This window comes from Lepisosteus platostomus, chromosome 26 (assembly GCF_059453375.1).
Source record: "Lepisosteus platostomus isolate fLepPlt1 chromosome 26, fLepPlt1.hap1, whole genome shotgun sequence".
Classification (NCBI taxonomy): domain Eukaryota; kingdom Metazoa; phylum Chordata; class Actinopteri; order Semionotiformes; family Lepisosteidae; genus Lepisosteus; species Lepisosteus platostomus.
Genome location: NC_142636.1, coordinates 5504306 through 5518570, shown reverse-complemented (window position 1 = coordinate 5518570; position 14265 = coordinate 5504306). Strand labels below are relative to the sequence as shown.

At 47.6% G+C, this 14265-nt stretch overlaps 1 pseudogene across 1 annotated transcript; it reads left to right on the top strand.

Moving 5' to 3' along the window:
* The first annotated feature begins 12597 nt into the window (after positions 1-12597).
* Positions 12598-13846, top strand: LOC148639789 (fish-egg lectin pseudogene; annotated as a pseudogene). Its single transcript, XR_015930733.1, has 3 exons — positions 12598-12706; positions 13077-13322; positions 13500-13846. The product of XR_015930733.1 is annotated as a fish-egg lectin pseudogene (transcript).
* The last annotated feature ends 419 nt before the right edge of the window (positions 13847-14265 follow it).

The following is a 14265-nucleotide window of genomic DNA, read 5'->3' as shown; positions in this document are numbered from 1 at the left end:
ACTTGGCTCAAATGTTACCATCGGCGGCTTTCAGCCGGTGCGGGCGGACAGAAACGCCGTGAGCGGTAAGAGGAAAGGAGGGGGCTCGCTCTGCTTGACAACAACAGATGGTGTAATCCTGGACATATTCATGTAAAGGAGCGCTTCTGTAACCCGGACATTGAACTGGTTGCCATAGGACTGCATCCATACTATCTGCCGCGGGAGTTTACATGCACCATCTTTGTTGTTGTTTACATTCCACCCACGGCGAACACAGAGGCAGCGTGTGACATCATACACACAGTCACAGCCAGGCTACAAACAAAGCACCCTAGCGCTTTTATAGCTATTTCAGGGGACTTAAACCACGTCTCTATTTCCATCACTTTGCCTACTTTCCCCCAGTTTGTTAAGTGCCCGACCAGAGAAAAGAAAACACTGGACTTATTTTATGCCAACGCTAAGGATGCATATAGTTCCACAGCCCTTCCCCCCCTTGGCAGATCAGATCACAACCTTGTCTTGCTTACACCACTATACACGCCTATTGTCCAGCGCCAACCTCGGGCATTAGGACTGTGAGGAGATGGTCTTAGGAGGCTATGGAGGATCTATGTGGTGGTCTGGAGGCTACCAACTGGGATGTGCTGTGCAAACCACATGGGGACGACATAGACAACATGATGGACTGTGTCACTGACTACATTAACTTCTGCGTACACAACACCATCCCCACCAAAGACGTACACTGCTTTTCCAATAACAAACCCTGGATCACCAGCGACCTGAAGGCTCTTCTGAATGATAAGAAGAGAGCCTTTAGGAGGGGGGATAAGGAAGAGGTGTACAGAGGGAACTAAAACAGAAGTTTAGAGAGAACAAGGACGCCTACAGGAGGAAGGTAGAGGACAAGCTGTAAAGGAATAGGGTGAGGGACGTATGGAGGAGCATGTGAGAGATCACTGGCTTCAAACAGGCTGGGGGTGCAACGGAGGGGAACCTGGAGATGCCCAACGAGTTGAACCAGTTTTTAACAGGTTTGATTCAGGGCCCTCTGTGGCTCAAAACCCATCCCCTCACAGCCACACGCTCCCTAAGCCTTCACAGCTGCGACTGCCCAACACCTCCTCCATCCCCCACAATCATGGCCGCCTACAGCTACAACCCCCGACAGCTACTCACCCCCCCATCCCCCACAGCTGCCACTCTCCAACACCTCCGCCATTAACACCTGCAGCACCTACAGCGCTATGAGCACCATCCCCCAGGCCAGGCTGACCATCACGGCTGACCAGGTGAAGAAGGAGCTGAAGAGGCTTCACCAGGGTAAGGCCACAGGTCCAGATGACGTCTGTCCCAGAGTTTTGAGGGCTTGTGCGGATCAGCTGAGTGGAGTGCTCCACCGACTGTTCAACTTGAGACTGCGCTTGGAGAGAGTCCCTGTGCTCTGGAAGACATCATGCCTGGTCCTGGTACCAAAGAAAGGGTGCCCCTCTGTCCTCAATGACTACAGACCAGTAGAGCTGACTTCTCATGTCATGAAGGCACTGGAGAGGCTGGTCTTATCCCACCTGAGATCTCTAGTTAGTTTATCACTGGACACCCTACAGTTCGCCTACCAGCCCAGTTTTGGTGTGGAGGTTGCAATCATCTACATGCTGCTAAGGGCCTACTCACACCTGGACAAGGCTGGCAGCACTGTAAGGATTATTTTTTTTTACTTCTCCAGTGCCTTCAATACTATCCAGCCCTTACTTCTAAGGAGGAAGCTGGAGGAGATACAAGTCGGTGCCTCCATGATCTTGTGGATCACTGACTATCTGACAGGCAGACCACAGTCTGTGAGACTTCAGAACTGTGTGTCTGAACAGGTAGTAAGTAACACAGGGGGTCCTCAGAGACAGTTCTTTCTCCGTTCCGCTTCACCCTCTATACTTTGGACTTTAAATACAACTCAGAGTCATGCCACCTGCAGATGTTCTCAGATGTGCTGCAATTGTGCAATTGTGGGGTAGGCATCCTCTCATGAGACACCAATAAATGTAGGGGTTTTGTGCATTTACTGGGACAATTATTAATTGTAGCATTAAGTCACAAAATGATTCTTTGATGGCTATTATAAGACCGACCCAGAGGGATACTCAGCAACGCACACACGGATACTAATACACCACAATACATTTATTAATACATAAAATGTGCATATAAACATAACAGATCTTATTGTGAGGGTTAGCAGAATACAAAAGGTATATATTCAGTCATGAAGAGTTACAAACCAAGAGGGACATACGTTCAGTATATCATTCATTTAGACCGTTTCGTAAATGAACTTGGATTACAACTTCTACACTAGATACTCAAAAGCAAGTACATCACTCATAGGAATTAAATTGATATAATCTCAGGTTGAGGTAACAATTGAATTCTCGAGCTGTAATGCAGAATGTTGAATACTCATCCAATCTGTGTGGATTCAGATCTCCCGCGGACACAAACAGCTGCAGGCTTGTTGCTGTGTCCAATCGGCGTTCTCTGGCTCGGTGCCAGGCAGTGCTGGTTCAGCGAGAGAAAAGTGGGAGAGATTTCTGCTGCGGTGTTCTGCTGATGCTCTCTGAAGACCGGCTAGTTAGTGTTGGCTGAAACTAGCAGAGTTTGTCCACAGGAGAAAAGTGACTGTGGGTCCAAGCAGGTCACACTCTTTAGACAGGAAGAAGACCGGTTCGTTCCTGATGTAGCGCAAGTCCTGAATCCACAGATTCAGCTGTCCGTTCTGACCGTAGTTCACTTGTTGAAGTGAAGTTCTGACTCTCGGACACACTGGCCGTTACGTGGTGGTCCGAGCTGAGTCTGAGGATGTCCAGGAGGAGCCCCAAGGAAGCCCTGTGCTGCCTATTTTACCTGGAGGAACTACGGTCGTTGGTTGAAAGTTCTGTGGGCATTCGAGACCCACGTGGGGTTAACCTGCCCTACCAGTTCCTGATTGGCTGAGGATGGGTAACAATGCACTCTGACCTTAGGGTTGTAAACATCTTTGAATAAGACTCTCCCAGACAGTAAGGCGCAAGAGATGGCCATTTATTAGGGTTGCTGGAGAATCTCAGCTTTGGGAGTTGTTCCTTATCAGGACACTCTATCGACTAGAAAAACACCTTAAATGTGAACCAACTGGAATGACCTCTCTTAATCCAGCACCACTGAGATGAAGGAGAGAGGGACTGGCAAGGGAGCAGCAAACTTAATTCCTGTATTTTAATAAGCCTTGCCGCTACAGTGGGATGTATCAAGAATGGGCATGTAGAGAATACCGGTTCAGGGACGCCAAATATGTAGATTATAGTGGCTCTCTGAAGGCACCAGTTCTGTAGGGTTTGGGCATTTACTGAGACAATTATTAATTGTAGCAGTAAATCACAAAGTTGATTCTTTTGATGGCTTTAGAATCCAACCATGCGACATAACTCAAACAACGCGCACACACAGGTACTAATACACGAGGATACATTTATTAATACATAGAATATGCATATAACCTAACAGATCTTATCGAGAGGGTTATCAGAATACAAAAGATATATATTCAATCAGTTACAAAGAGTTACACATATCAAGAGGACATACGTTCAGTATATCATTCATTAAGACCGTTTCGTAAAGTGAACTTGGTTACAACTTCTACATTAGATACTCAAAACAAGTACATAACTCTTAGGAATTAAATTGATATCAACTGGTTGGGATAACAATTGAATTCTCGAGCTGTAATGCATTGAAGTTGAATACTCATCCAATCTCTGGGGATTCAGATCTCCTGCGGGCACAAAGGAACAGTTGCAGGCTGTTGCTGTCCAATCCGCGCTCTCTGGCTCCGTGCCAGGCTGTGCTGTGCGGCTTGCGACGGTGCGCTGCTGATGCTCACTGTTGGCATTAACTAGCAAAGTTTGTGCACAGGAGAAAAGATGACTGTGGGTCCCAGCAAGTCAGGAAGAGGACTGGTTCGTTCCTGATGAAGAGCTAGTTCTGAATAGTGATTCAGCTGTCCACAGTTCCGACCTGTTCACAAGGCCTGCTGCTGGTTACTCTCTGGCAACCTCCACTCTAGACTCTTAGAACAAAGGAAAGTTCTGGCACTCGGACACACTGGCCGTTCCGTGGTTGTCCGGGCTGAGTCTCAGGATGGTCAGGAGGCGCGCTGCGAGAATGTCCTGCCCTTGGGAGCCTTCTGCTCCTGGGCCGTCCTGCCCTGGAATTCTCCTTTGAATCTTGTTGAATCTGAATCTCAATCTTGTCGAATCTGAATCTTGTTGAATCTTGTTGAATCTCTCTCTCACAGGCTCTCTGTGTTGCCTGTTTTTACCTGGAGGAACTTCAGCTCATTGATTGGTTGAAAGTTCCATGGGCATCAGAGTCCCACGTGGGTTACTCGGCCCTACCAGTCCCTGATTGGTTGATCAAGGTGAGATATGAGTCACTTACTCCTGACACTTAGTAATGCAGTCCAGATGTCCAACTCGCACTCCCTAGACAGATAGGCGCCAATGGGTGACCATTGATCATGATAGCCAGGCTTAGCTAAGTGCATCCCCCTTTGGGAGCTGTCCTTGGACCTTAAATCACCTTGCATGAATGGTTTCTCTGTGGCTGCACCACAGAGATGAACAGAGAAATGAGGCCTAATTTGGGAAAGCTCAGAAACACTTAATTCTGTCTTATTATTAAGCCTCGCCGCTACATATCCCCCCTTTTTGAAGGCCACGAGGTCCCGAGGCATTGTTGCCTTCAAAACAAAACAGAGTTAAGTGATGTCCCTTGCCATTAGAACATTAACCTTAAATGTCCACATTACTCCTCGAGAATTCATACTGGAACCAGCATTGGATACAAACAGGATGAATAACATCTGGAGTATGTATAAACACGGTAGGAGACATTATCTAAGTCTAGGAATTACACATCAGGAAGTTCACTGTCAATATCTGATACCTCTGTAGTAGATATTTGGGAAGAAGTAACTTCCTTTCTTTTGGCATGCTACCTTTGACTCATTCATGCTACCCAGAGTACATCTTGATGTGAGACTATATCATTCAGAGTACACTGTCAGTCATGATCCAGCTACCTGGCAGTAGTGTTACAATAACAACAGTTCCTGTTCCCAGCCCCCCGATAAACCACAACACCTGTGTTGGGTATCTGCTAGGGTGATTTGGAGGTTTGTTCCATTAAAGCAAACTAACTACCTGTACCTCTTCAGGGCTTACTGTTTCTTGGATTTCTATCCAATTGAATACTGTGGCACCTGAAGGCATCTTAGACCTCAAGTTTGGTCTTATGTTGTCTGGTTCCAGACCGTACAGTGTTAAGTTACCATGCTGTACTATGGCCTCCTCGGGAACTTACAGGAAAACTATTGGTTAGATAGCTGCATTGTGGTAGCTGTATCATGCCCGTCACAAGTCATAGTGTCAGTTAAATGTGGTGTGCTGACCAGCCATTTACTTCCCACCTGCTCTTCATGGGGTTCATTAACCTCCCTCTGCTCATAAGTAGCTTTACACCCTTCATTGGTGAATCGTTTAGACACAGCCAATGGATAGCTTTGGTAGCCATACCCATCTCAAGATTTGGAACCGAATTCAATCTTGGATTGCCTTCTGGGTGAGCTATGAGCGATGGGGTTAATGTCACACACTCCTCTACTGAGAAGAGTGGAATCAAGTGGGTTGGGATTTGTGCCGTGGTTAGACTGGCTACAGTGGCACTAAACTCCCTTAACAGGTCTTGTGTCAACATTCTGGCCTGTTGCACACAAGCATAAACCCACTGTATAACACCAACAATCATGTCCACTGTTTGGGGAATAAGGTTTAACCCTGTTGCAAAGGAAGTTGCCTGTAGGGTTTTCCCTAAGCTTTCCAACTTTTGCTGCTGTTGATACAGTCTGTCACTACCCTCTGGCATCTCTGACACCTGCCTTCTTGGGGCAGTCAGGGTGAGAGTGCCAGTAGCACACAAACCTACCAGAAATAGCAAATGCACAACAGTGGTGGCAGCAATCAGTCCTCCCAAAAGTCTTTTCGGGTGGCTGATCCCAGTCATCTCCTTCTGAGTGACTGTTGCCTTTCTAAGCTGGCGCAGCATGTACATGGTGTCTTTCTCAGTATGCCCTGTGGCATCTTGGGCACCAACATCCTGGAAATCTGGGGAGATCTGACGCAGCGGCTGATGCTGCTCCTCCGTTTCCAGGGCATCTGCTTTTTCGATTTGTTCATGCCTGTGCTCTAGGAACCCTGCAGGGGGCGGTGCAGCGGTGGAGCATGCCTGACCCTCGGCTGAGTGGTCATCTGGAGCACCTGAGTGATCTGGGATTGTTACCCTATTCTCACTGTTCAGGTCCACCCTGCACACTTCCTGATTGAGGAATCCCTCTATTGGCATGTTTACAATCGTTCGCTGGGCGTGGGTGTAGGACACCTGCTCGCTCCCCCCTTCCCTCGCTAGGGGTTCAGGGAGCTGCCCCAGCAGTGGGATAGCTAGTTCACTGTCTTTGAACTCACTATCACTCACCAGGCCCATGTCAGTGCAGGCGGGGATTCTGACACCCCTCTTTGCGATGTCCTGCACTGGCAGGCGGGTGGCTTGACCATCCAGCTCCAGTCTGGCTGAACCACTGTTGGTCAGACTCAGACTGACAAACTGAGCTGGTGGCTGTAAGAAAACCGGCTCGGCTTTCATTCCCTGTCCCTTCCTGGGGACTGGGTGTGTTGGCAACCCTGCCGTTGAGGCAGGAACAATCAGGTCAGTCTCACTCACTACCTGGTAGTTGTGAGAAATAATATTACCTGACTGCAGGTTCCCTGGGTCACAGCAGAGGGAATCGGCATCTGGGATCAGGTGTGTCCACAGCGCAGTAGTCTCAGCGTCCAGCTGGACCTCCTGTCTAACCTGTGAATGTTGCACTAGGGGCACCTGGCGGTGGCCCTGCGACAGCTGCTCAAGCAGATCCTCACTAATAGAGGACCTCTCAGGGCCAAGGGTGAGGGCTACATCACCAACCTGGTCTCCTGCCATCTGGATCCCTTCCACCACTGCGGGGTGGTGTTCCTGAACCCTCTTGGGTGCCAGGGTGCACAGGGAAAGCTCCTTTTCATCGCCAGGTGGGGAGATCTGCTCCTCTTTAGGGATGTAAAAGGTGTGTGCTTTACCTGGTGGATCAGGCGGCTGCTTGGAGCACCGCTCCTGTGGCATGGAGGCTGTTGGGACCTCAGCCGGGACACGACTTCCCTGTATATCCGGGGAACAAGGAAATATTTTTATTTCTTGTCCAGAGGGAACAGAAGGAATCTCCGCATGGGCTTCTGTGTTCGGTGGGCACTGTGTGAGCACAGTCTGCCTCTTGGCCCCCCTTTCCTTCTGTACAGAAGGCTTAGGAGCCTTGACCTGTTTCCACACCTTGCCTTTCTGGTGATCCACCAAAGGTTCCTCTCTGAGTCGCATGCCCTTTTCTTTTTCTACCCGTTTGAGCTTGCCGTGTGACATCAAACACCTTTCAACCTCAGTGTCAATCAGTGTCTCACTGGGTAAGACATCTCCCATGGCAGCCTTGAGGTAAAAGCTTCTTGCTTTTCCTCTGCGTTTTACTGCCTGCTCTGTGACTTCAGGGGTGGAGTCAGCACTCACTTGGGAGTGGCTGACCTCATCCAGGCAGGAACTCTTCCGCTCAATCAGATAGACTGAGGGAGGGAGAGGGGGCGGGTCTCCGCCTCCTCCAGTGGAGAGTATCAGCTCATTCACGCTTCCGGCAGCCTTGGGGAGCGGTTGTCCCTGTCCTAATAAAGCTTGTTCAAGCCTGGCCAGGCGGGCGGCTACTGAATCCTTTTGTTCAGTGTTTTCTAGCCCTTTCCCTCCCCTGGTGTTCTCATGGCACTTAGGACGCTGGGTGCGGTCCAGTGTGCCTGCTTTGGAACGGGGCTTAGCCAGCTCAGGAGCCTGTGCTCCTTCGAGCAGGGGGGAATTAACCCTCCTGGCTCTGACGGCGAACGCAGTCGCTTTAGCAACTTTTTGCTCAGAGCGACTTTGGACATCATACTCCCAGGCTTTCTGCACGAATCTCTTAATATCAGTCATTTTCATGGTCTGTGCATCTGTATGCATTAAGATCATCTTTCTGACTGACGGGTGGAGATTCGCAATGAATAAACCCTTGAAATGTGTGTTCTCTTCGCAACCCTCATCATTTCGCCCTGCAAAATAAGTCTCTCGTAAAATTCGCGAGGGGACTCTGCTCTCTCGTGCTTAATGTTAAGAGCGGCGGCTATCGCGACAGTCGGGTCAATAAACGCACTGTATTCTTCAATAAGTGCTTGACACAGCTCCTCAAAATCATTACAGACTTCTTTCATCTGCCTAGCCATCCACTCATGTACAGCTCTGCTGGTAGTTTTCCTGACCAGAAACACTTTCTCCTGTTCTGTGGCGTTTGGCAGGTACTGCAGGTAATACCTGAGGTCTTGAATATAACTCTCGATATTATTCTCTGACACTGCGGGGTCAAATCTCTCTATGTCCTTCGCTAGCTCTCTCAGAGAATGGAGATTTATTCTTCTAGCTTCTCCGCTGACGGAGATATGGAAGAGATCGTGGTCAGACTTGTCGCTGCTAGAGAGAGTGCTTAATAGCGACTCGAATTCAGACCTTTTAGCAACCATCGTTAAACCTAAAGAGTATTACTTTTAAGTACGAAATCACAGTTTTACCACAGAAAACCACAAGATCAAGTATGCAATCAACCCGGTAGATCGCAAAAGATCACAAAACAATCAAACACTGCTTAAAGAGCAAGGGGAACTTTTTTTTCCTTTCGGCTTTCAGCACACTGTATTGTCGTGTATGAAACCCGCGGCGTTTTATATTGAATTATTCCGCTTGGTTGACTCATTTCAGTCTTGCCACGCCCACCAGGGACGCCAAATAACTGTAGAGAAAACCGGTTCAGGGACGCCAAATATGTAGATTATAGTGGCTCTCTGAAGGCACCAGTTCTGTAGGGTTTGGGCATTTACTGAGACAATTATTAATTGTAGCAGTAAATCACAAAGTTGATTCTTTTGATGGCTTTAGAATCCAACCATGCGACATAACTCAAACAACGCGCACACACAGGTACTAATACACGAGGATACATTTATTAATACATAGAATATGCATATAACCTAACAGATCTTATCGAGAGGGTTATCAGAATACAAAAGATATATATTCAATCAGTTACAAAGAGTTACACATATCAAGAGGACATACGTTCAGTATATCATTCATTAAGACCGTTTCGTAAAGTGAACTTGGTTACAACTTCTACATTAGATACTCAAAACAAGTACATAACTCTTAGGAATTAAATTGATATCAACTGGTTGGGATAACAATTGAATTCTCGAGCTGTAATGCATTGAAGTTGAATACTCATCCAATCTCTGGGGATTCAGATCTCCTGCGGGCACAAAGGAACAGTTGCAGGCTGTTGCTGTCCAATCCGCGCTCTCTGGCTCCGTGCCAGGCTGTGCTGTGCGGCTTGCGACGGTGCGCTGCTGATGCTCACTGTTGGCATTAACTAGCAAAGTTTGTGCACAGGAGAAAAGATGACTGTGGGTCCCAGCAAGTCAGGAAGAGGACTGGTTCGTTCCTGATGAAGAGCTAGTTCTGAATAGTGATTCAGCTGTCCACAGTTCCGACCTGTTCAAAAGGCCTGCTGCTGGTTACTCTCTGGCAACCTCCACTCTAGACTCTTAGAACAAAGGAAAGTTCTGGCACTCGGACACACTGGCCGTTCCGTGGTTGTCCGGGCTGAGTCTCAGGATGGTCAGGAGGCGCGCTGCGAGAATGTCCTGCCCTTGGGAGCCTTCTGCTCCTGGGCCGTCCTGCCCTGGAATTCTCCTTTGAATCTTGTTGAATCTGAATCTCAATCTTGTCGAATCTGAATCTTGTTGAATCTTGTTGAATCTCTCTCTCACAGGCTCTCTGTGTTGCCTGTTTTTACCTGGAGGAACTTCAGCTCATTGATTGGTTGAAAGTTCCATGGGCATCAGAGTCCCACGTGGGTTACTCGGCCCTACCAGTCCCTGATTGGTTGATCAAGGTGAGATATGAGTCACTTACTCCTGACACTTAGTAATGCAGTCCAGATGTCCAACTCGCACTCCCTAGACAGATAGGCGCCAATGGGTGACCATTGATCATGATAGCCAGGCTTAGCTAAGTGCATCCCCCTTTGGGAGCTGTCCTTGGACCTTAAATCACCTTGCATGAATGGTTTCTCTGTGGCTGCACCACAGAGATGAACAGAGAAATGAGGCCTAATTTGGGAAAGCTCAGAAACACTTAATTCTGTCTTATTATTAAGCCTCGCCGCTACAGGCAGGAGGAAGAGTGCAGAGGAAGAGGTCAGGAGCTTTGTGGAGTGGTGTGGGGAGAACCACCTGCAATTGAATGTAACAAAGATGAAGGAACTGGTGGTAGATTTCAGGAGGAAAAGCGTCAAACATACTCCTGTCTATATCCATGGGAGTGGCGTGGAGATGGTGGACTCGTACAAGTACCTGGGAGTGCACATTGACGATGGAATGGTCTAAGAACATCGAGGCCATCTACAAGAAGGGTCAGAGCCGACTTTACTTCTTGAGGAGGCTCAGGTCCTTCAATGTATGTAGTAAGATGCTACATATGTTCTATCAGTTGGTGGCGAGTGCCATTTTCTACGCAGTGGTATGCTGGGACCCTGGGATTAGAGCAGTGTATTCTAACAGGCTGAACAAGCTCATCAGGAGAGCAAGCTCTGTCATTGGGTCTGGCCTGGACCCCCTGGAGTTAGTGGCCAAGAGGAGAATGGTGTCCAAACTAGAGGCCATCATGGACAACGTCTCCCATATATGACATGCTTGTGAGATTGAAGAGCACGTTCAGCAATAGACTGATCGAACCACGGCACGACAGGGAGCGCTACAGGAGGTCATTCTTGCCTTCTGCCATAAGACTGTACAACGCATCCACTGTGTGTCTGGACAGAGGCAACATTGACAGGGACCTGTTTCTGGACTGAACAGTAAACTGATCCAGCTGTTCTTTTTCTTTTTCCCGTTTAAAGACGTTTTTGGGCAATATATGCCAGGGACCTGTGCAATACATTTATAATCATATTTATATTGTGCAATTTGTGTACTGTTCTGTTCTTTGTGTGTTCTGGACTGTGAGTAACTCTTCGTAGTGCACTTCTCACTGTACTGATTGTACTGTATGTATAGTATTATTATTATTGTATCATTCGTTACACTGTTGCTGTGTTGTCTGTGTTAAGCTGCAATTTTTTAATCATTGACATAACTTTTTACATACATGTAAACTATTTTGAAAAGCCAGGATGCCTTTCTAAATTGGCAGCAAACATGTCCCTGTCTTGGAATTTTATCAAAGACGAGCCAGAAGAGGTGTTCTCATTCACTCAGTAAGGCATTTATTCATATTGCGCAATAGGGAAAAACAGCAACCACCAGTCTGTGCAGCAAGTGAGAGCTGATTTTCAAAGTAAAATAGGAAAAGGTCCCTTATTTTATACACTTAGCTGGTGCAACACCTCAACGTGTTTACTTCATTATGGTAGGTTGGTAAAACAAAGACAGGCGAGACTGTAATTTTCCAGTCCTTATAGGTCTTAGGCTTAGGACAGAGAAGACAGCTACGTGCAGTTACCCATCGCCTTTTTGCTGGGACAGAGATCAACATATTCTTAGAACATCCCATGGCCTTGACTCGCTGGGTACAATCACACTTTGTTCTAAGAATCCAGCTGCTTTTACAACACAGCTCTGCCCGTAAACTGACATATTTAGGATAAAACACTTTTTTTCAGTAACTTTCCATTACATCCCATAGAGAAAACCGCATGGAAGACATGCAAGCTCCACACAGCAGGAAATTCAGTTGGACATCAACCCCAGGAACTGTGAGGCTGCAGTCCTTAATCCACACCACTGTGCTGTCCAAATGGTCACTCGTGAATTAAGTGCTTTAAGAGCTACAGTATCATTAATTCCCCATTCTGAATGCAGGAACTTGTGCTTTCATAGATTTTAATTATCACCAATCCTCTCCCACATGACATTAACTAAGAAAACAAGACTGGACTTGGAATATTTCAGTCTAGGGCCCAGATATTTTCCTCTAATTGCTCAGAAAAATGTAATCTTTAATCTGGGAGATCAAATCTGAAATGAAAAAAAATATCTCATGACAAAGAGCAAGAGTAACCAAACATTCAGCTTTGCAATGAAACTATTTGTCTCGTTATCTAATTTAGACCACCCCTGACCTGCACTACTGGAGGATGTCACTGCTGGTATTAGTACTAATCCAGCTCATGACTATCTGAAGCACTGGGCTTCAATTTCAGTTCTTGTCGCCATGATTCCTAAACCCTGAGGATAAGGTCTATGGAAAGAATATAATTAATGATGTCTTCTGTAATTGATACTTGAGTGATTCAATCAGCAGCTGGTTATGGTTCACAATTTAACACCTGGTTAGACAGGTGTGTGTAGGAGCTGAAGCCCAGCAGTCTTGAGTATATAAAGGCCACTGTGGGGGTTTATACCATACATGAGGTTTGTGTGATCACTCATCAACATGGAAGGGAGAGGCTGTGTGTTGTGTTTGCTTGTAGGATTCTTTCTAGGTAAGGTTTGGGTTTCTTACTTTGACTAAAAGGAGCAGCATAAAGGCAGATGGGAGGATTAACTGCATGCTGCTAGTATTTAAGGATTTCAGTATAGGTATTTGATCTTGAGTATAGATGCTGCCTGAGTGTTAAGTCCATGACATGGATGTTTGTGTGCTCTTGAAGTTCTGCAAACCTTTGATTCTCTGTGTATGGAGCTCTGTTCACTTGTGGTTGTTGCTGATTCATTAATGCCCTATTGGCTTGTTTCTTCTGTCCTCGTATACTGACTTAGTCCCTCCGTGTCGGATGCTCATGATCCTATGTTGCCCTCAGCTCAGGCTGCTTTTAAGTGATCATTGACCCAGTGGTGTCCTCTCCTCCCCAGTGTCTGTGGCTGAAGCCTTGCAGTGTCGGGCTGTGCCTGGCAGTCTGAAGCAGATAGATGCTGGTGCTGGAAGGGTGTGTGGAGTCGACAATGCAGACAACCTGGTCAGCTACCAGGGCAACAGCTGGGTCTCTCTGGCCATGAAGGGGAAACATGTGAGTGTGGGGCCAGCAGGGCTCTGGAGTGTGAGTGTCGCCAGCCTTGTGTTCAAGTGGCTTCGGGGAAGGTGGATCCAAGTACAGCCAGGTGAGGCTGCAGCTGATCTATATGGGTTAGAAATGGTAGCTTTCAAGTTTATCCATGGTTAGTGGCTGCTTTCAGCCAGAACATCTTTCATTCCTCAAGTGTTCATGACTTCATACTGAGGAATGAGCACTGCACTGCCCCCTGCTGAGAACAGCTGTTTCTTGCTCTCCTCTGCAGGCTCCCTCATCCAGATTGATGCTGGTGGAGACAAGTTCGTGGTTGGTGTCAATGCTGCCAATTCCATCTTCTGCCTGAACAGCGGGCCTGTGCTGCAGTATGCTGGCCAGGGCAACATCCCCTGGATTCCTGTTGTGGGCTCCCTCAAGTACTATTCCTGTGGGCCTTTTGGCTGCTGGGGAGTGAACAGGTTGGACCGGATCTTCGTCAAGCTGGATGTGAGTGGGGATTCCTGCAAAGGCTCTGACAGGTGGTACCCCATTCAGGGCTCCCTGTCCCTGGTGGAGGTGGGCTCAGATGGCAGTGTGTATGGGGTGAACAGGAATGGAGTGGTCTTCAAGAGGTGAGCTGGGGGAGGGTTAAATGCACATGGTTGCCTGAATGACTGTCCTAATTCTAGGCTGCTCTAACCCTGTGCCTTTTCCTGCAGGCTTGGTGTTGATGCCTGTAACCCCTTTGGCAGGAGCTGGTGGGCTCTAAGGGCAGCTGGTGTGGCCAGGCATGTGTCCTATGACCGAGGAATCCTCTGGGTTGTGTGCAAAGATGGCCGAGTCCAGAGGTGCCAGGTCTGAGCAGCCTGTGTGGTCTGGTCCTGAGTGGAAAGTGACAGGCATGACTGGGCTGCATGAAGGATTCAGAGTGGAATGAGGCACTAATGCCCGTCTTTGGTTTTCTCTGTGCTGCAATAAAAATGCCTGAAAAACCATGTTCTTCTGTGGTGTCTAATTCTGTAGCTTCAAATTGGTTAATGATCTTAAAACCAGTC